This window comes from Monodelphis domestica, chromosome 3 (genome assembly GCF_027887165.1).
Source record: "Monodelphis domestica isolate mMonDom1 chromosome 3, mMonDom1.pri, whole genome shotgun sequence".
Taxonomy (NCBI): Eukaryota; Metazoa; Chordata; class Mammalia; order Didelphimorphia; family Didelphidae; genus Monodelphis; species Monodelphis domestica.
Window position 1 is genome coordinate 77,793,468 of NC_077229.1, and position 22,980 is coordinate 77,816,447.

General features: G+C 37.7%; 1 protein-coding gene across 2 annotated transcripts in view; it reads right to left on the bottom strand.

The window, feature by feature from the left end:
- GNG7 (G protein subunit gamma 7) overlaps positions 1-22,980 on the bottom strand; it is a 407,763-nt gene that overhangs the window by 148,799 nt on the left and 235,984 nt on the right. For both annotated transcript variants that reach the window (XM_056822219.1, XM_001364671.4), the window contains one exon: positions 11,808-11,833. The gene's annotated coding sequence lies outside the window, so the exon portion shown is untranslated. The remainder of the gene's footprint in view (positions 1-11,807; positions 11,834-22,980) is intronic.

Genomic DNA, 22,980 nt, shown 5'->3' on the forward strand with positions numbered 1-22,980 from the left:
AAGCCTTTTTTATGATTCTGGCTTTCAGGCAGTACAATAATTCTGAAATTCTCTCTCCCAGATTTGTTTGCCAGGTCAGTTGTTTTCCCCATAAGATATTTCACACTTTCTTCTATTGTTTCATTCTTTTGATTTTGTCTAATTGTTTCTTTATATTTCATGGAATCATTAGCTTCCATTTTTCTAATTTTATGGCATGATTTTCTTGAGTGAGCTTTTGTACCTCCTTTTCCATTTGGTTAATTCTACTTTGTAAAGAATTCTTTTCCTCAGAAAATTTTTGGACCTCTTTCCAAAGGGCCAATTCTGTCTTTCAAGAAGCTTTTTTCTTCAGTGCATTTTTGCGTATCTTTTTTTCCATTTGGCCAATTCTGCTTTTTTAAAGTTTTTTTTTCTTCCTTTGATTTTTGTGCCTCTTTTACCAATTAGTTAATTCTGTTTTTTAGGATATTAATTTCTTCACTATATTTTTGTGCCTCCTTTACTAAACTGTTGACCTTTTCCAAGATTTTCCTATATCACTCTCATTCCCCCCCCCCCAATTTTTCTTCTATTATTCTTATTTGATTTTCAAAATTCTGAGCTCCTCCATTACTTCTTTTGGGGCTTGACAGCAATTAACACTTTTCTTGGAGGCTTTGAATTCAGCAGTATTGATTTGCTTATCTCCTAATGAGTTTGAATCTACCCTGTCACCAAAATAACTTTATGCTGGGCTTCTTTTTTTGTTGTTTGTTCATTTTCCTGCCTTTTTCTTTTAGTTTAAAAAAACTATTAAAATTGGGCTCTGTAACTATGGTGAAGAGAGTACTGTTCCAAGCTTCAGGTTCTTTGTACAGATGCCTTCAGAGCTGGGAATCTATCTGCTTTTAGTACTTCTAAGTTAGTATGATGTAAGGAGAAGTAAGTTTAATACTCTCTCTGCCTGTGCTCTGGTCTGTGAATAACCACAAGCACTCTCTTACCTTTGGAACTGTGACCAAGACTCCTTGCTTCTCTTTGATATATGCTGATATTCTTCCTCACCCTGCAAATGTGTCCCAGGATTGCAACCTGGATCTGAGTATGGGCAATGCACCAAGAGTCTTATACGGAGTCAGTAAAGGATCCCCTGTAGTCTGAGCAGTTGTCCAATTTCTGTTACCATCCATGGCTGAGAGTTCCGGAAGCCTTGGTTGTTGCTTCAATTGCACCCAAGACCTGCTGTCTTGGTGGGGTTGCCCTGGCATGTTGTGTTCTATCTCCACTTCTGAGTACTCTAGTACCAGTTTTCTTGTGCCAGTTTTCTAAGTTGTTTTGGGTGAAAAATTACTTCACCCCTTCTTTTCATGGGTTATACTGCTCCAGAATTCATTTTGAAGTGTTATATCATTGCTTTGGGAGGATGATTTAATAGAAATCAGATAGGTCCCTGTACCTTCTCCATTCCTCATCCCCTTCCAGCTCTAGATCTGTGATTCTATGATCTCTATTAAGGGAGAATCTACTACCTTCTGAGGCAGCTCATTCCTTTTTTAGATAGCTTTCATCTTTTCCCTTACAGTGAACAGAAACTTGTCTTTCTGCAACTTTTAACCACTGTTTCTAATTCTATCCCATGGGGCCAAGCAGCACAAACCTAATCCCTCTTCTAGGAGATAGCCTTTCAAACACTAAAAGACAGCTATAATGTCATTCCTAAGTCTTTTTTCTAAGAAAAACATCCTTAATTTCTTCAAATGATTCTTGTAGGGCATAGTCTCCTAGCTGCTTATCATCCTGGTTGCTATCTTCTGACCACTCTCTAGAATAGCAATATTCTTTTTAAAACGAGGCACCTGGAATCACAATGTGCCACATGTGATCTGACCAACTAAGAGTTCAGGGAGACTAGTATACTTTGGGTATTTGGGACTCTGCATCTTTTAATGCAGCCCAAGACCACATAAACAACATTATATGCAATGGGGAAATACTAAAAACCTTCACAATAAATATAGGAATTAAGCAAGAATGCTCCAGTTTTTCACTGGTATTTGGTTCAGCACTAACAGCAGCAATAAGACAAGAGAAAAAATTAAAGAACTATCCCTATTTACTTATAATATGATGGTTTACTTAGAAAATCCTAGTTAATCAGGAAAAAAAGATGTGATTATCAAAAACGTCAGTAAAGTAGTAAGATACCACAATGAATCCATGAAAATTAAAGTGTTTTTGGATAGCAATAGCAAAATCCAGAAGGACATAATAAAAAAGTAAAGTCTTATTTAAAATAATTTTAAAATTATCTAGGATTCATTCTATCAAGGCACACTAAAGACATGTATAGATACAATTATAAAATTCTCTTACAAAGAGTAAGTAGCATATGAATTTTTTTGGGAGCCGTGTTGTATTGTTGATTCATACTTAGCTTGAAGTTATATCACAAGGATCATACGCTACGACCAACCACACGATTATCTCAATATATACAAAAAATGCTTTTGGCAAAATAGTAGAGAACATTGAATAAACGAGGCTTTCCTCATGTTATGATTAAAATTATCTGGATACTGTACCTTAATTTTATAATTATTAAATAGCAAAAAGTGGGCCAGAGAAAGACAGAGAGAAAAACATGAGCCATGTGACCAGATGCCTCCTCCTCAAGCAAGTTGAGCCAGCCCAAAGCCAGCCCCCACATTCTGCTGAGTCCCTGGTTCCAGAAAAAAAAGTCTGACCATCAGTTTATCTTCTTCATGATGTCCTTTTCCTTAGCTTCTTTGATTGGGGGATTCAGACCTCAATCAGGACAAGAGGTGGGTCTTCTGGCCACCAGTGCATGTGTACTTTTCCCCATATGACAAAGTGTTCCCAACATGGTGGCTAGTTGACAGACTTCATTACATAAAAAAATCCTTATTTATAGATAAAACAAAAAATGGGTCTCCAACCTGCCTGTTTTCACCAAAACAAAGAAGGGGGGACTCCACCCCACAGCCTCAGCTTGGGAGTAAGATAAGAGTCAGAGCTCCAGTCCCTAAATCAAACATTTAGTTTTAAAATAAAAAGGTTATTTTGGGAGCCAAAAAGGGACACACATTAATATTAACTTTCCATACTTAAAATGACAAATAGTATTTACCTAAAACCATCATCGAGCATTATCTGTAATGGGTATAAACTAAAAGCCTTCTCAATAAAATCATGGATGAAGCAAGAATACCTATTATAACCACTATTATTCAATATTGTACCAGAAATGCTAGCTATAGAAATAATAAGAAGAAATTGAAGAAATTAGAATAGGCAATGAGGAAATAAAGCTATCACTCTTTGTAGATGATATCATCACCATCATCATCACCAACAAAAATAACTAGCTGAAAGAATAAACAACTTTAGGACAATTGCAGGATGTAAAGTAAAATAAGCCCACCAAAATCATCAATATTTCTATAAGTTGTCAACAAAGCCCAGTAGCAAGAGATAGAAAGAGAAATTCTATTAAAAATAACTGTAGACAATGTAAAATACTTAGGGGTCACAAACTGCCAAGAAAAGCCCAAGAACTATATGAAAACAATTACAAAACACTCTATATTCTGTATTTTAATAAAAATCCAAGATTTAAAATTTTTGCTAAAAAAAAATTCTTTAAGAAGCTTGCTAACTCCTAAAATCCAGAGAATGAACTATTTGCAGAAAGATGCCTACAAAACCTACACTACATCAAGAAGAACCAGAATGAACTTTGGGGTGTGGTTGATTGAACTGAAGGTTGACTGAACATTTATTTTGAATGTACACTCTTATGTCAAAGGGGACTGCCCCCTAATTGGTTTTTGTCAATACGCCCAGCATTGGTTTTGTTCTCTCTTTTCTATTTCCCTCTTTTCTCTAACTATTGTAGTTCCCTCTTAGAAGGTGAAATTTTGTATGTTAGAATGTTTGTATGCTAGAAATTTTAGAGGTACAAGATGATTATGCTAAGTGATCAATTGGGGAGCCTAGTCCCCCAATCATCGTCAAGGGGAGGATTATGAATTTTAGATTTATTCCACACTGCTTAGTCTTTAGAATTTTAGCAACCAGGAATGTATACACCCCCACTTAAGGATTAAGTGTTGGGGAGGAAGGTCTATGACCCTCATGTGCTAGCAAGTGACAAATCAGAAACAACTGGCTGACCCCCTGGGCCGTCCAAAGTCAAGTTTAAGCCACCATTGGTACATGTAAGACACAGGAAGTGATGCAAAGAACTACCTTTATATTTCGAGTCACTTCCTGTGAGAGGGACTGGGCCGTGGAACTCGATCATGGAGGAGCTAGAGTGTGAGACCTGAGACTGCTTCCCTTAGACGATTATGTGATGAGTGATAAGGCTGACTCACCTTTCCTTGGCTTTTCTGGAGGCAACAGCTTCTGGAGAGACCCCTTGGCTGAGGCCTCTGAACTCCTGGCTGGTTCAGACCAGGCTAGGGTATCTCTCTCTCTCTCTCTCTCTCTACCCTTACCTTCCGTCTTGAGGTCAATACTGTGTATTGGCTCCAAGGCAGAAGAGTGGTAAGGGCTAGGCAATGGGGGTTAAGTGACTTGCCCAGGGTCACACAGCTAGGAAGTGGCTGAGGCCAGATTTGAACCTAGGACTTCCCATCTCTAGGCCTGGCTCTCAATCCACTGAGCTACCCAGCTGCTCGCTCCTTCCTTCCTTCCTTCCTTCCTTCCTTCCTTCCTTCCTTCCTTCCTTCCTTCCTTCCTTCCTTCCTTCCTTCCTCTCTTTCTCTTAATTTCTTCCTTCTATTGTAAATAAACCACCATAAGTTCCATTCTGACTTGAGTATTTCATAGGGATTTAGAATTTTAAAAATATATATATTCAGTAATATATATGTATATATATTCAGTCCAACCACAAAATTTACCCCTTACAATTCCAACTTTGAACAATAGAAAAAACTTTCATTGCTCATTGGTAGGCTGAGTCAATATCATAAATGTGACAATTCTGTCTACATTAATTTATATTATTATATTATATTATTAGGGAAAAAATAAAACTCATGGGGGAGCATGTGTATGCACGCGCACCCGCACACACACACACACACACAATATTTAGCTTGAAGCACATTAAATCCTTCTGGTCCCTTTTACACAAATTATTCCCTAGTCATAGGCTCCCCAAACTTATACGTAAATTTTTTCTTTTTTGAACCTAAAGTGCAAGATTTCTATTTATCACACTTAAACTTCATTTTATTAGATCTGGCCCATCATTTTAGACTATCAAAACAGTTTTGCATCTTGACTCTGTCATCTAGTGCTCCAAATATCCTTGCCAGCTTCATGTCAAATAAAAAATGTAAAATAGCCATCTTATGGATTTACTGAGGTCACTGATAAAAATGTTGAATACAACAGAACCAAGAGTATATCTCAATGACACTCTACTAGAGAGATCTCCCTGCAAGCTGACATTGCCTTTAAAGATTACTCTTGGTTCTAGTCATATAATCATTCAAGCCATAAACTTTAAAATTTAAAGTGACCTTCGAAATGATTTGATTCAATGAATCAAATAAAATTTGATGCAAAATTTTAAATAAACTACTAGTAGAGACTACATCAATATATCACAGGGATTATTCACTATGACCAGGTGGGTTTTATGCCATGAACAGAAGGCAGGTTTAATATTAGGAAAATTATCAGGAAAATTTGCTATATCAATAATCAAACTAATCATTCTAGACAATATAAAATATTTGGGAATCTATTTGCCAAGACAAATACAGGAATAACATGAACACAATTGCAAAACACGTTTCACAGAAATAAAATTAGATATAAACAATTGGAAAAAACATTAGCCACTCATGAGTAGGCCAAGGTAATATAATAAAAATAACAATCCTACCTAAATTAATTTACTTATTTAGTGCTACACCAATCAAACTACCAACAACTATTTTATTGAATTAGAAAAAATAATAACAAAATTCATCTGGAAGAACAAAAGATCAAGAATATCAAGGGGACTAATAAAAAAATGTGAAGAATGGATGACCTATAAGTAGCAGATCCTAAACTGTACTATAAAGCAGTAATCCTCAAAACAACCTGGTATTGGCTAAGAAATAGAAGGGTGGATCAATGGATATGGGGTAAATGACCTCAGCAATCTAGTGTTTGATAAACCCAAAGATCTCAGCTTTTGGGATAAGAATTCATTATTTGACAAAAACTGCTGGGAAAATTGGAGAATAATATGGCAAAAATTAGGTTTAGATCAATATCTCACACCCTATACCAAGATATGGTCAAAATGGGTATATGATTTAAACATAAAGAGTGATATAAGTAAATTAGGGAACATAGAATAAATAGTTTACCTGTCTTATCTACAGAGAAGGGGAGAATTTATGACCAAATGAGATTTTAAGATATGAAATGAATAATTTTGATTATATTAAATTTAAAGAGTTTATGTATAAATAAAACCAATGCAACCAAGATTAGGAGGAAAGCAGCAAACTGGGAGGGGGGAGAATTTTCATAACAAATTTCTCTGATAAAGGTCTCATTTCTTAAGTATATAAAGAACTAAGTCAAATTGATAAGAATCCAAGTCATCCCCCAATTGATAAATGATGAAATGATATAATTAGGCATTTTCAGATGAAGAGATCAAAGCTATCAATAATCATGAAAAAATGTTCTAAATCCCTCTTGATTAGTGAAATTAAAAATTAAAACAACTCTGAAGTACCACCTCACACCTATCAAATTGGCAAATATGACAGTAAAGGAAACTGATGAATACTGGAAGGATTGTGGAAAAATTGGTACATTAATACATTGCTGGTGGAGTTGTGAACTGATCCAACCATTTTGAAGGGCAATTTGGAATTATGCCCAAGGGCTATAAAAGATTTCACACCCTTGATCCAGTAATACCACTACTAAGTCTATATCTCAGAGATTTAAAAAAGGGAAAGGAATTGTTTGTACAGTAATATTTATAATTGCTCTTTTTGTGGTGGTAAGGAATTAGAAACTAAAGGGATGTCCCTCAATTGGGGAATGGCTGAACAAACTGTGGTATATGATGGTGATAGAATACTATTGTGCTATAAGTAATGATGAATAGGATGATTTCAGAAAGAATTGGAGAGACTCCATGAACTAAGCAGAACCAGGAGAGCATTGTACACAGTAACAGAAATACTGTGGAACGATCAAATGTGATAGACTTTGCTACTAACAGCAATATAATGATCCAGGATAATTCTGAGGGACTTATGAAAAAGAATGCTGTCTACCTCCAAAGAAAGAACTGTTGGCGTAGAAATGCAAATGAAAACATATGATTTACCATTTGTTTATTTGGGTATGTGTTTTGGGGTTTTGTTTTTTTGAGATTATTCACTTACAAAAATGAATAAGATGTAAATATGTTTTGCGTGATAATACATGTATAACCCTAGGCTGAATTGCTTGCCAGCTCCAGGAACAAGGAGGGAAGAAGGGAGGGAGACAATTTGGTTCATATAATTTTGGAAAACTTATGTGGAAGTTTGTTATTAAAATAAAAAAAGTAAATGATCTAATTCAATCCTCTGCATTTTATAGATGGGGAAACTGAAGTCCGAAGAAGTGAAGTGATTTGCCCAAAGTCACACATTTAATTATTCAATGTGTTAAAGTGGAAAAGAACACTAGATTTGGAATCTGATGTCTAGGGTTCAAATTCTTACTATTTGTGTGACCTTGGATAAGTGACATTAGACTCTTTTAGCCTCATTTGGTCTCAGTTATTTCATAAGTAAGTGAGGGGGTTGGACTAGATACACTTTAAGGCTCCTTCCAGTTCTAAATCTATGATCCTGTGGAATGGCAGAACTGGGCACTGGCTGGACTTAGGCTTGCCTGATTCCTATGGCCAAGATTCTTCCCCTTAAATTGTACAGCTTCTCTTGTCAGATTCCTCTCCTATTTAAATGTGGTTAGATGTGCCCACTGCCTGCCAGGAGAATCAGGAGCAAGCTCATCTGGGACACTTCATATTCTAGGTTCCATATTATCAAAGTTTTCATGGTCACTTTCTACTGCTCCAATTCTGGAACACATGTGCAGGCTCTCAAACAAGATAACACAAGTATTTAGATGGACAAGGAAACCTGCAAATGTCCCACCAAGAAAAAGACCCTGGACTAGTTACAATGTGTGCCAAAGCTACGCTGCTCCTCCTATCCTCCTCAGTCTCTCCTCTGAACATACCCTATTTCATACGACAGAGAAGTTGGCACAACCCAACACATGCTACACCCCTCCTTGCTCTCTGATTCTGGCAGACACAGATGCCAAATAGCTCAGTTGTTTCTCACAGTGCTAGTTAGCACTGTGGGAATGTACCATATAGAAGGTACTACCTCCAACTAGTCCTACTTTGTGTTCTGAAGTTCCTTATCCTACAAATATGGAATCACAGCACTTCTAGCACATATTTAAGTAACCTGTAACTGGAGTTTTCATTGTTGTTCAGTCTTTTCATTTATTTCTGACTCTTTGTAACCCTATTTGGGCTTTTCTTAGCCAAGATCCTGGAATACTTTGCCATTTCCTTCTCCTCCTTCATTTGACAGAGGAGGAAACTAAGGCAAATAGGGTTAAATGATTTGTTCAGGGTCACATAGCTAATAAATGTCTGATGCCAGATATGAACTCAGGAAGATGAGTCTTTCTAACTTCAGGGTGGGCAATCTTTCTACTGTGCCACATAGCTGCCTTGGTAACTGGATATCTTCTGTTCTGCCTTTGCTTTGGGCTGTTTAAAATAAATTTTGGCAAAACTTAAAGCAGGGATGATGAGGGCAATAGAAAGGCCCAGTGCTATAGAGAGCCAGAAGAACACTAATTTAGGAGGGATAGATGGGTAGCAAGGAAGAGATTGCCCAGCATACTAAAATGACATCATTGGTCAAATAAGTCAGAACCTGGAGGGGAGGGGCTCACTCATTCACTCCACAAATCTTCATTGAGGACTTTGTGTAAAGCACTTGGCTTTAAGGTACCAGGGATACAAGGATAGATTCAACACACAGTGCACTGTCAAGGAGTTTATCATTTATTAGAGAAGCCACAGATACAAATAAGATAGTCAGCATGGTGTAGTGGACAGATGCCTGGACTCTGGAATCAGGAAGACTTAGATTCCGATCCTGCTTCAGGTACTTCCTACTTTTGTGACTTTGCTCGCATCATTTAACTTTTTTTAAAACTCCTTACCTTCTGTTTTAGAACTGACACAAGTATTAATTCCAAGGTAGAAGAGTGGTTAGGGGTCAAGTGACTTGTCCAGGGTCATACACTAGAAAGTTTGAGGACAGATTTGAACCCCGATAAAATAATTCTAAGAGCTCTGCTATAAATGAGAGTGAGATAAGGGCAAAGGAGAGATGTAAGCAAAGTATTATAAGAACTTTGGGGAGAAAAAGGTAATTTCAGCTAAGAAAGTAAATTTGGCTACATGGAAGAGACTGTGTGTCTTTGTTCTGCCTAAAGGATGTCAATAGATGGGAGATGGAGGTAGGTTAGTCCAAACATAGGGTATAAAAAGGATGGAGAATAGTATAATTTGGCTTGAATGTAGTCAGTCAATAAATGGTAATAAGCATCTACTATGTGCTATGGGGATTGTGAATCTTAAAACTACTCAAACTGTACCTTAGAAGATTTGATTAAGTTATTCCCCATTTTTAACAATGGAGGTACTTGGTCAGGAATGTATAGAGAACTTTTAAAATTACTTCACCCTACTCAGACAGTGCCTTAGGGGAAGATAAAGTTGCAAACTCCTGATTGAACAATGAAAAGTCCCTAACTCATACTTATAGTAAAGCTAGAACCTTAAGCTAGGTCTATTTTTAGATCTAATACAAAAAGGTGCTAAGTACCTATAAAGGTTAAATTAGTACCTAAAAGGTCAAGCATCTTACAAAAGGCAAGCTTAACAAAGAGGTGTGAAGTACTCAGTAGATTTAATCTAACCAGAGAAGGTGAGAACAAAAGAAGATGAGAACTAAAAATGGGCAGTTTTGGGAAAAAGCGTCTACTATGATGGGTAGTGAAAATTTAGGGGAGGTGACATAAGAGAAAATTTCTTTAAAAGGAAGGGATAAGAGGAACTCAGGGGGTTATTGAATTTGAGTTGAATTGTAGTTAGTTAGAGTTTGGAGGACTGGAGCTTGCTTGAAGATGATCTTGTGATGAGTGATAAAGACCGATTCGCTCTCCCTTAGGCTCAGGCCTAGGCCATTTTGGCCTAGTCCCTTTTCTACTGCTTGGCTATTCTCTTTCTCCCCTTCCCTTAATTCCTTCATTTATATTAATTAAAATCTCCATAAAACCCAGCTGACTTGGGTATTTTTATATTTGGGAATTTTCCCATGGTGACCACTTATTTTTAGATTTTTAAGTCAAAACACTAAAATTTATCTTTACAGTTTGGCCAAAACCTTTATAGTTTTGGCATTACCGTTTTTAACATTCACAGTTTTGGCAACCACGTTTTGGCGGTTCAGGATACAAATACCTTAAAAAAAAAAAAAGAGTTCCTCTTTTCTTTAAATTTTTCTTTATTTTATTCCAGTAACAAATTTTTACATAAGTTTTCCATGGTCACATGATTCATGCTGTCTCCCTCCCCTCTTCCTTCCTCACTCCTGAAGTTGACAAGCAATTCCACTGGGTTATACTATTTCCACATTATTCATTTTTGTAACAGAGTAATCTTTTAAAACCAAAACCCAAATCAGATACCCAAATAAACAAGTGACAAATTATATGTTTTCTTCTGTATTTCTTAGGAATTCCTGTTCTTAAGAAGCTTAATGGGGGAAGATACACACAAAAGGAAGCTGAAAAGGGTAGGAGGAATAGAGGGTACCCTAAAAGGGGACATGGTGGAGAAGTTAGAGAAGTTCCAAAGTAGTACAATGATATGAGAAATGAGATGTTTGAATTGAGATTTCTCCTTAAATAGAGGTTTGAAATTTATGGTTCTATCATCTAATCAGAAAGGTAGAGTAGAGAGGTGATGTAATGTCAAGGCTCTTGGGATCTCGAAAGATAATGAGATTTTTTCAAATAATGAATTTCCTGGGACACGAAGGAGAAGTCATTCAAAGAAGTTCCAAAGTAGTGCACCCAAATGAGAAATGAACAGTCTGAGGATTCTTAAAGAGAAGCAGGCAGATTACTTGAGGTAAATGGTTCAAAATAAGGTAGAAAAGTAGGGTAGTGTGATACCATAGGAGATCTTGAATGCCATGATCAATGAATTCAGTGAGCAATGGGGAGTCACTGAAAGTTTATGAGTTGAAGGGTGACATACCCTATCAAAAAGCAGTATGTAAGAAAAAAAAAACCCTTGGACAGTTTTGTGGCACATGGATTGGAAAGGGGCTAAATTACAAGCAGGGAGACCAGTAAGGAGGGTATTTCAGTATTCTAGGCAAGAAGAGACAAGGCCTTGAAGAAGGCTGAAGTGGTGGGAGGAAGAGACAGATAGGAGGATAGTTTCCTTTGTAAGGGACTAGCTGTTCCAGTTCCTCCAAAAGGACTGGACAGAAGGTTCAACTATGTTTTCAAGATAAAAGGATCCTAAAATGATAACATTCAGGAATACTCTCAAGTGAGTGAGTTTCAGCTTCTTTCCTTCATGTCACCAGCAGGCAATATATCACGTATAGTATTCAAAGAAAACACTACAACTTGTTTTGCTCATTAAAAAAAAAAAAGACTCAAAAGATAATAAAGTAGGATATAACTATACATACCTTGTCCCTCTGTACTCAGATATTCCCTGTAAGAAAAACAAAGGGGTAATTAAGCATTTAAAAATGTAAATAGCTTGTATCTAAAGAACTTTTACATTTGCAAAGGCTCAGAAAGGTCAGATGATTAGAGTTACTTGAAACCAGCTTTTCCAACTCCAAAATTAGGGGGTGTTTTTATTTTATCTATATCATCCAAGGCCTTCCCTCCAGGCCTCTATGGCCTCATAGAATGTACATGCTTGCAATCTCAGAATAGAATATAAATCCACCAAAAGGAGAAATCATTTCACTCTTTGTACTGGTATGCCCATGCCTGGCATAGTAAATGACACACAATAGGTAATTAATAAATGCTTTTTCATTGATTAGGAGGCAGAAGAGAGCACAAATGCTCAAGGCCAACCCCCTCATTTTCTAAGTAAAAGTAAGAGGAAAGGAAGAACAAAATTGTTAGTAGATTCAGCAAGTAAGAGGTTATCTTGTTCCTGTAGCATGAAGACAACTGAGGAGTCAGAAGGCACATTTGGCCAGATCTGGCCAGAAAGCCCTCTGTATAGACACAGACTGTGTCCTTACTCTCCAAGAGTTAGTTTAGACACATACCACTCAAGTTAGATATCAGGGGGATGAGGGAAAAACTTTTTTGGCCAGAGGGATTTCTAAAGGACATTTATTAAGGTTTAATGGGGCCACAACCTGCAACAGTGGAAGGAGGATACAAAGAGGTAAAATTATAGATCTTTGAAAGATAAAAAAGCCTCTGTGGGTTTAAACTGCAGAATGTCAGAGACAAAAGGGGCATTAGGGATCATCTAATCTAGGGTTCTTAATCTTTTTTTAGATCCTAGATCCCTATAGAAGTCTGGTGACATCTAAGGACCTTTGTAAAATTAAAATATAATTCATAATTGGCAAATGCATATTAAAGTAGGATATAGAATGATGGTGAGGAATTCTGGAATGGGCTGGTGGAAGCTTCTCTCTACAGCCTCTGACTTGATTATTTGCCTGTAGGTCAGAATACATGACCCAGACTGCCCAATCAAAAGCCAACTAGGTGTAATACCATGAGAGATGTAAGAGCCAGAACAAGTGGGAACTCAAGCTTTTTGGCTCCAATATCTTCCTGAACTCAATCTTGCTCCTTGGCTGGCCTTAATTTATCTGACCTGACTATATGGTTAGCCAGGACCCTTTGCCACCACTTGCAAAATGAGCCAGGGCTAGTTGGGAATCCAGGATCTGCTAAGCAGCAATATGGCTGGCTTTGGGTAGTTAGGCTTATAACCTTTCTCTTTCTTTCTCTTTACTAATAATTATAAATTTAGTATAAGGTCTTCAAGACTAATTTTTATTTATTACAGACCCTTTCTCAGAATATTGCTTTTAGACGCATAAAACAAAATACAAAAGATTACAAAGTAAACCAATTATACTGAAATAGAGTTATAATGGAAGTGAAAATTGAAGAGGTCACACAACTAAGACAAAGCTAAAATCCTAGTTCCCAGACTTCCAGTTGTTGGACCCTTTCCACCATGACATAATAATGTTATTGCCTCTCCCAAGAAAGTGCTTTGAGGTCTTATTAGCAATCTCCAAGAAATTATTTATACATAAAAGATTCCTCACAAATTACCAGTTTAAAGAAAATACTACTAAATCCTAAAGTATTATAAGAAGTAAAAGTAACATAAGGGTTTGTTTTTTCCAAAGACGAAAATAACAGGCCAAGCAGCCAGAAGGCCTGGATTCTAGGCTTATCTGTAGCTCTATCTTTTTGGTCTTGGGTTTGTCAGTTCTCTGCTTTTCAGATCAGCAATCTTTCCAATCAAAAGGCAATATATAATACTCATGCTATCTAACAGAGTCTTTGTGAAAAAAGTAGTTTATGAGAATTATCATCTTGTAATTGACATAGAATTTATACATCCATACAATCAATTCTTTAAAGAAGGAAGTTTTGTACTTTTCAGAAAAACAAAACTCCTCTTACAAAATCTTGTATTATTCCACTTAGTAATGTCTAGTCCCCAAACATTTACAATGGTCAAAGTCCAGTATGTCTAATATGCCAGTTCAAGGGAAAAAAACAACAGCAAAACACACCAAAAAATCGAACTGAGCCTACAACTGCAATGCGTTGTGTTTTTCCATCTCTGGTTTTGAGCTTAAACTATTTCAGTCACGTGCAGGGGTAAACTTAGAGGTGGAAAAAGGCAACCTCTGGAGTGAACCAATTAACCTCAAATGGAAGAGTTGACAGGTCCATGAATCCGCCCAGAAGCCAACTGATGTTGCCTGCTGACCTCAGGGGGGTGAGGGAGATGAAAGGGAATGGAAACTAAGAATCCCATGATTAGTCCTCTAGGGATAAGTTAGGGAAGAAGGGGGTGGGGTGAGCTATAAGTCATCTAACCACATGTGACCAGGTTCCCTTTCTTCAGGAAACCTTTCAGACCATCCCATTGCCTTGTGATCTCATTCACAGAGTTGAAAGGGATTACAGAAATCATAGGGGTTCTGAACTGGGGGTCCATGAATTTGTGTAGTTTAAAAAAATTATGATAATGTATTTCAATATAATTATTTTCTAAGCATTTTATCTTATGCATTTAAAAGCATCATTTTGAAGAGAGATCTCCTTTAGATTTTATCAGATTGATTACTGAAGACATTCAAGACATAAAAAAAGTTAAAAACCCTTATTGTAGCCTGTTCATTTTGCAGGAGGCTTGTTCAGGGTGGCAAACCTAGATTTTGAACTCCAGTTTGCTTCTAAATCCAGCATTCTTGTCATACCCATTGAACTACTAAAAAACTTCTTTACTGAATTAGAAAAAACCATAACAAAGTTCATTTGGAAGAACAAAAGATCAAGGATATCCAGGGAAATCATGAAAAAAATGCAAATGAAGGAGGACTTGCAGTCCCAGATCTCAAACTCTACTATAAAGCAGTGGTCATCAAAACAATTTGGTACTGGCTAAGAGACAGAAAGGAGGATCAGTGGAATAGACTTGGCATAAATGACCTCAGCAAGACAGTTTATGACAAACCCAAAGACCCCAGCTTTGGGGACAAAAATCCACTATTTGATAAAAACTGCTGGGAAAATTGGAAGACAGTGTGGGAGAGATTAGGCTTGGATCAACACCTCACACCCTACAGCAATATAAACTCAGAATGGGTGAATGACTTGAACATAAAGAAGGAAACTATAAGTAAATTAGGTGAACACAGAATAGTATACATGGCAGACCTTTGGGAAGGGAAAGATTTTAAAACCAAGCAAGACTTAGAAAGAGTCACAAAATGTAAAATAAATAATTTTGACTACATCAAATTAAAAAGTTTTTGTACAAACAAAACCAATGTAACTAAAATCAGAAGGGAAGCAACAAATTGGGAAACAATCTTCATAAAAACCTCTGACAAAGGTTTAATTACTCAAATTTACAAAGAACTAAATCAATTGTACAAAAAATCAAGCCATTCTCCAATTGATAAATGGGTAAGGGACATGAATAGGCAATTTTCAGTCAAAGAAATCAAAACCATTAATAAGCACATGAAAAAGTGTTCTACATCTCTTATAATCAGAGAGATGCAAATCAAAACAACTCTGAGGTATCATCTCACACCTAGCAGATTGGCTAACATGACAGCTATGGAAAGTAAATGAATGCTGGAGGGGATGTGGCAAAGTAGGGACACTAATTCATTGCTGGTGAAGTTGTGAATTGATCCAACCATTTTGGAGGGCAATTTGGAACTATGCCCAAAGGGCGCGTCTGCCCTTTGATCCAGCCATAGCACTGCTGGGTTTGTACCCCAAAGAGATAATAAGGAAAAAGACTTGTACAAGAATATCCATAGCTGCACTCTTTGTGGTGGCCAAAAATTGGAAAATGAGGGGACTCCCTTCAATTGGGGAATGGTTGAACAAATTGTGGTATATGTTGGTGATGGAATACTATTGTGCTCAAAGTAATAATAAAGTGGAGGAATTCCATGGAGACTGGAACAACCTCCAGGAAGTGATGCAGAGCGAAAGGAGCAGAACCAGGAAAACATTGTACATAGAGACTGACACACTGTGGTACAATCGAAGGTAATGGACACCATTGGTGTCAATGCAATGTCCCTGAACAATCTGCAGGGATCTAAAAAACACTATCCACAAGCAGAGGATAAACTTTGGGAGTAAAAACACTGATGAAAAGCAACTGCTTGACTACAGGGGTGGAGGGGACATGTCTGAGGAGAGACTCTAAATGAACACTCTAATGCAAATACCAACAATATGGAAATGGGTTTGAATCAAGAACACATGTGATACCCAGTGAAATTGTGTGTCGGCTATGGGAGAGGTGGTGGGAGGGGGGAGAAAAAGAAAATGATCTTTGTTTCCAATGAATAATGTTTGGAAATGACCAAATAAAACAATGCTAAAAAATAAACAAACAAACAAATAAATAAATCCAGCATTCTTGCCACTGTATTATGTTGTCTCTCTGCTCATTCCTCTAAGTACTGGTATTTGGAGGGGCTAGGTGTACCAACCAGTATATGAATGGTATTTGGTATATTTTACCTTGTGTTCCTCCCTCCCTGCTTTTTTTTCTGATAGTATTTTTCTCTCTTTGCCTAAAGTTATAAATAAAAAAAGTTCTTTTTATGATTGTCTCCCTTACTCCTTCAGTACGTGCATTGCTCCCTCCTATAGAGACTTACTGTCTTAACTTGAGGCAGCAGGGTGTAATGGACAGTGCTAGACTTGGAGTCAGAAGATCTGGCTTCAAATTCTGCCTTTGTCACATATCAAATCACTTAACATGTCTAAACCTCAGTGTCCTCATATGTAAAGTGAGGAAAAAATCTATAGCATGTCTATGTTACAGGGTTTTGGTGAAATTTAAATGAGATTACATGTATATATGTATGTATATATACATATAATTTTGTTTTGTTTTGTTTTAAACACTTACATTCCACCTTAGAATCAATACTATGTATTGGTTCTAAGTTAGAAGAGTGGTAAGGGCTGGGCAATGGGGGTTAAGTGACTTGCCCAGGGTCACACTGCTGGGAAGTGTCTGAGGCTAGATTTAAACCCAGGATCTCTTGTCTCTAAGTCTGGCTTCTCCATCCACTGAGCTACCTAGCTACCCTCTCTTTTTTTGTTTTAAAAAATTAATTTCTATTTATACCTTTTATTTTATACCACCTACATTTCCCAGTATATCCCTCCTTAATCCCTGACCTTTAGAGCCATATGTTATAACAAAGAAAAAGAGTGAAAGAAAAATAATTCAGCAAAACTAGCCAAGATAAGGAGAAAGTCTAAAATTATATGCAGATATGCAGTGTTCCATATCCAGAAGCCCTCATGTCTGCAATGAATCAGGATAAAATGCCTTCTAATATCTCTTCTTTAGAGGTCAAGCTTGGTCATTATAATTTCAAAACATATTTATATTTTCATTCTTCTTGTCATTGTGTATATTCCTTTCCTGACTCTTCTTATATCACTTAATCATATCCGATAAATATGGTAAAACCTTTGTTTCTCATAATACAGTAATAGTGTATTACATTCATGATCTTCTCATCTTCTTACCATTCTTGAATCATTGGTGAATCCTATTTTCTCTTATTATCATTACCATTAAGAGGTTTTGAGAACCTGAGTAGGAGCAATGTGGCAGCTGAGGAGGAGGAAGAGAAATTTGGAGATAGTCTAGGTGTGAGTGAAATGAAACATGGTCATAGTCCATCTCCAATAAGAGAGCACCAAGATATTTTTCAGGAGAGCAATGAGGCCTGGTCTTGATTTTGCCATAACCTGCAAGTGTTCTACTTCCACATTCAAGAACTCCAACTTTCCTTTATCTTATCATCATTTTATCTTTTGGTTGCTCTCTGTCTCTGTTTTTATTTTTTAACCCTTACCTGTCTTAGAATGGATACTAGGCAACTGGGATTAAGTGATTTGCCCAGGGTCACAGAACTAGGAAGTGTCTAAGGCCAGTTTTGAGTGCAGGCCTAACAATGAGCCACCTAGCTGGCCCTTAAATCTACTCTTTATCCTCACCCTCACTGTGAGTCTTTCCATCCCCTCAGTACTATCCCAGGACATCCCTTTGCTCTGACTATCCTCTCCTTCCTTCCTAATCTCGACAACATTAACAAGTTCAAGTCTAAACTATTCCCTATCATAGAATCCTTTGATCCCTTGGTCTATCACTGAACATGTTTTGCTATGCCCCAACCCTAGATTATTCAAACTATCTGCCTCCTTCACTCCTACTCTTATGTCACTGAACAAAATGGAAGAAATCACAAAACTCTACTGACTGGATCCACTTCAAGTTTACTGAAGCTAATCTCTGGGTGGGCACTCATTGAAACAAGAAAATACTATTATAGAGCCTTTTTAATTGACTCCATATTCCTCTCACCACAACAGCTGTTCCAAACCTTTTCTTCTTTCCTCTAGCTTCCCTCACCACTCCCCTATCCTTTCTGCTGAAGACTTCAAGTTGTATACTTCCTGGATAAAATTAACACCACTTGCTGAGAACATCTCCTCAACTTATATCCCTATGACATCTTCTTCCCATCTACTCCTTCACTGAAGTCTCTGATAATAAGATGTTCCTTCCATTTGCCAAGGCCAATTCACCTACATATACCCATGATCCCAGCTCTTATCTTTTCCAGCAGATTGACTCTAACTCTCTATTCTTCAATCTTTGCATAACTGTTAGTGACTTTCTTGCTCCCTCAAATACACCCAAGAGTCTTCCATTCTTACAAAAACTTTCATTAGATCTTCCCTCTATCTCTCCTTTCTGCTCATCTAAACTCCTTAAAAAGCAAAAAATAAAAATAAAAATCTATCTATGTACTCTTCTCTTATTCTCTTCTAAATGTTCTGTAGTCTGACATCTGACCTCATCATTCAACTAAACTGTTTCCTACCAAGTCACCAATCAGTGAGGGCCCAAAACATATCCTCAGGGGACATCTATAGTTAGTGGATGTGACCTATAGTTAGTGGACATGATCCATCGAAGAAGCCTGAGAAGGAGTGATCAGATCTAGGCAGGTGGAGAACCGTAAGAGAACCAGTGTCACAAAAACCTAGAGAAAAGAAAGTGATCCACAGTGTCAAAGGCTAAAGAGAGGTCAAGAAGTTTGAGGACTAAGAAAAGGCTACTAGATTTGGCAAATAAGAAACATATGCCTTTAGAACAAAAAGAGGCCTTGGACATCAGATCATCTTGCTTCAGCCAACCTAGGATTCTGTGATCCTGGGCAAATCACTTAACTACTTTGAGCTCATCTATGAAAAAAGGGAGTTGGATTCAATGGTTCAAAGGTCCCTTCCTGCTCTAGATCTATGATGCTGTGGTCTAATACAATTCTCTCAATGTACTTATGAGAAAAATGGAGTTAACAGGGAGAGTACCATGCCTGCCAAGAGTATTTATTAATCTAGTGATAGGCAAATCAGGATGTGAGTTCAGGTCTCCTGACCTTCCTCATCTGAAGCTCTCTCCACTGTATTGTGTACACCAAACCCTAGGCATATATATTTACCGCACACAGACTAGCCAATGTATATGCTACATCTTTACAACAATCCTTTGAACTCCAAGCTCAAGGCACAGCTCTCAGGAAATTTTCCTGACTGATCCAACCTTTAATGATTTATTTCTTCCGAACTAACTTTTATAGAGTTTTCTCACTTTACTGGTCCCACAGCATATACCAATCTCAGAACAGGGAGAGGTTAGGGACAGAAGTATCTAGTCTAATTGCTATCTGAGAGGAATCCCAGTTTCAATATCCTTGATAAATGGCCATATATCTATTGCCCTGAACTGGTAAAATGCCAACATTGTCCATCATCCTTTTACATTTAGCCTGTTCTAATACAAAAATTGCTAAATTTGGAAAAAGAAGACCTAAGTTTGAATCAGAACTTTGATATAACTACCTATGAGGCTCTGGGCAAGTGATACTACTCTTTCTTGGTTCTCCTCCTACCTATCTAGATCTTCCTTCTTAGTTTCCTTTGCAGGCTCTGATCTTCTATGGGTGAATATATCCAGGACCCTTTACTGGGCACTCTTCTTTTTTCAGATTTTCTCAGTAACCTCACTAGCTCCCAAGGGTTCAATTACCATTACTAATTGTTAAAATTTATAGAGGGCTTAAGTTTTTCAAAGCATTTAATAAATCCCATTTTATTTTCACAACAACTCTGTGAGGGGTGGGAGAGGGAAAAGGCACTTATCCCCATTTTACAGATGGGGAAACTGGGGCTGGAGAGTGGTTAAGTGCCACACAACTACTAAGTATCTGAGGTAGGATTTGATCCTCTACTACTATACCATTCAGCTTCCTTATCCACTCTAGGAGATTAAGCCCTTATTTTTATGTCTAGCCCTAGTTTCTCTCCTAAGTTTCAGAATGGCATCACTAATTGCCTATTAGACATCTCCAACTGGATCCAATAGGCATCTAGAACTCAACTTATCCAAAGTAGAACAAATGAAGCATTCTTCCCCCAATTCCTTCCCCTCATCCTAGTTTCCCTAATTTTGTCAAAGGTAATAGCATTCTTCGAATCACACAGTTTTATAATCCATGACTAATTTTTCTTCCACCCCAATTCCCAATACACAATCAGTCCAAAGTCTGATCAATTCTACTTCCTTATCCTCTCTCACATCTGCCCCAAACCCTCCCCATGCTCCCATAGCCACCACCCTAATTTGGACTCTTTAACATTTCGCTTCTTTACCTAGACAACTGACATGGTGTTTGAATTGGTTCCTGTCTCTAGCCTTTCCCCTTTCAAAGTGATATTCCTAAAATACAGATCTGACCTTCTTATTCTCCTGCTCCCTCTTGTCTTTAGGAAAAAGTACAAAATCCCCTTTGGCATTTCCAGCACCTTCTTCTCTGCTTCAGAGCCCCCCCCCCCCCCCCCCCCCGCAGCTTCAGAAGTTCAAAGTGCCCAAGCGCTATCCCAGAAGTTTTGTATTGATTTTGGCTTTAATTTTCTAGGTTTGTGTTTCTACCCAAAAGAACATGGGTTCCTTAAGTGCAAAGACTTTACGTGTTTGTTTCTATGTCCTCTCTGCCTAGAGTAGTATCTGCCACAGAGTAAGTAGCCAATAAGAGTTTTCTGAATTGAAGTTCTTAACCTCTCTGGGACTCAGTTTTCTCATCTGTAAAATGAGGATGATAAACTTTTCACTTCTGTTGTGAGCAAAGCATATTGTATTCCTTCAGGAGCTACAGAAAATATGATCTCCAGTTACATCCTGCTCCCCCTCAAGAAAATCTAAACAAAACAGCTTGCCTCAGACTAGTAATCACCCTACAGATAATAGAAATCCCTCATAAATGTTTCCTGCTAATGACAAGACCTTAGAATATCAGAGAACATCTTTTGTATCGACATAGTACAGCTCATCTAAAGAGTAAAAAACAAATTTGCTTTTCTACTTCTATTTAGGTTTAGCAGCATTTGTAAGGTTAAGCAGTTTATGACTGAGCTAAAGCAACTTGTTTATTTCAGGTAATGGGAAAGTTTACCTCCATTCCCTTAGCCCCCCAAATAAAAAGCTGAGGCAGAGAGAAACAGTTTCTTTAGGATTTAAAATGGCCTCATAAAGACAATAGCCTCAGAGATCACATGAGCAGCTCCGACAAGTTGTTAGTAGGTAAGGCAGGGTCAGAAGCAGACCCTAAGGATATTTCCAATGAGTGGATTTTGTGACTGGGAGCTAAGTAGGGCAAACTCTTTGAATTTCAGAACTGAAAGGGAGTCAACACAAAATGTCATGTCCTCCTTGGAAAGGACATTAGATTCCAGGCCCATGGACTGTTAGGGCTCTTAAGAAAAACAAATCTAGAGAAGAGGATCTATTTCCAAGATCATATAGCTAGAAAGTGAGGCAGGACTAGATCCCAAGTCTCTTGCCTTATATAGCCCAGCACACTAAGGTGTGTCTTATTCTCAGAGAAGATGAATTCCATCGCCTGATAAATGCCTGAATACTTCAGAGGCCTGTGACTTGGAGGTCACCTTACACTGGTGTGGGAGGATATCTCTGATTTAAGAAAAGTTTTTTGAGAGCTGTGGAGGCTACAGGCTCTGATGATGGAACTGGTCCTTAGAGGGCATGGACAGACTGTCACTAGATTTTAATCTAGGCTTGTTTCTAGAGTGTGGAAGTCTTCAACAAACAGATTGATGGAATCCATATGAGCCTGGAGAATCCTTATTTTAGCTCCCATTCTCACTGATGAACAGCCATGGGACCCCATAGATTGGTTCCAGGTCTCAGGGTAGAGGGTTAAGTAGCTGTTAGAATGGGATATTTATTAAGGGGTTACAATAAAAACAGTTGTTACAAAACACTTTCTCCCTCCCATCCCCCAAATCTGCAATTATTTTTGTAACTCTTCACAGGGAAGTAAACTTGCACCTAGTGGGGTGTTGATTTGACTGAGAAACTGGGAAAAGGCCTTTAGAACTACACATAACAAGATAGGGATCACAGGCTGATCTGGGGCATAATGGCATAATGGAAGGACATTAGGAGCCAGGAGTTCAAATCTTATCTTTGCTACTTAGCTACTTAGTAGCTGTGTGGTCTTGAGCAAATCACTTTGAGAAGTATCTATAAAATTCGGGGGTTAGAAAAGATAATGTCGAAGATTTTATTTGGCTCTATGATTCTAGAATAATATCCCATAAGATGGCTCTGAATATCATTCCTAAAGAAGAGGCCAGACATAGTCTGAAGACAGGTAGCCTTATAGGAGTGGGGCCTTCCAAGGGGGAGAGTTTGGAAAAAGGAAAACACTCACAGGATCATAGGCTTCCAAATATGTAATGGAACTCTGAGGTCATCTAATCCACATTCTCATTTTATAGATGAAAAAAGCTGAGAATTAAATGGAGAAAGTGACTTACCCAAGGTCACATAGGTAGTAAACAGAAGGCTGGGATTCAAACCCAAGACTTGACTCGAGATACTACCTCCTTCATATGATTTTTAGGGCCATTACAGGTAGATAAGTTCTGGTTTAACTGGTTAAAAAAATCTGCCTCAGTCATTTAGTGTTTGAACTAAGTTTTATG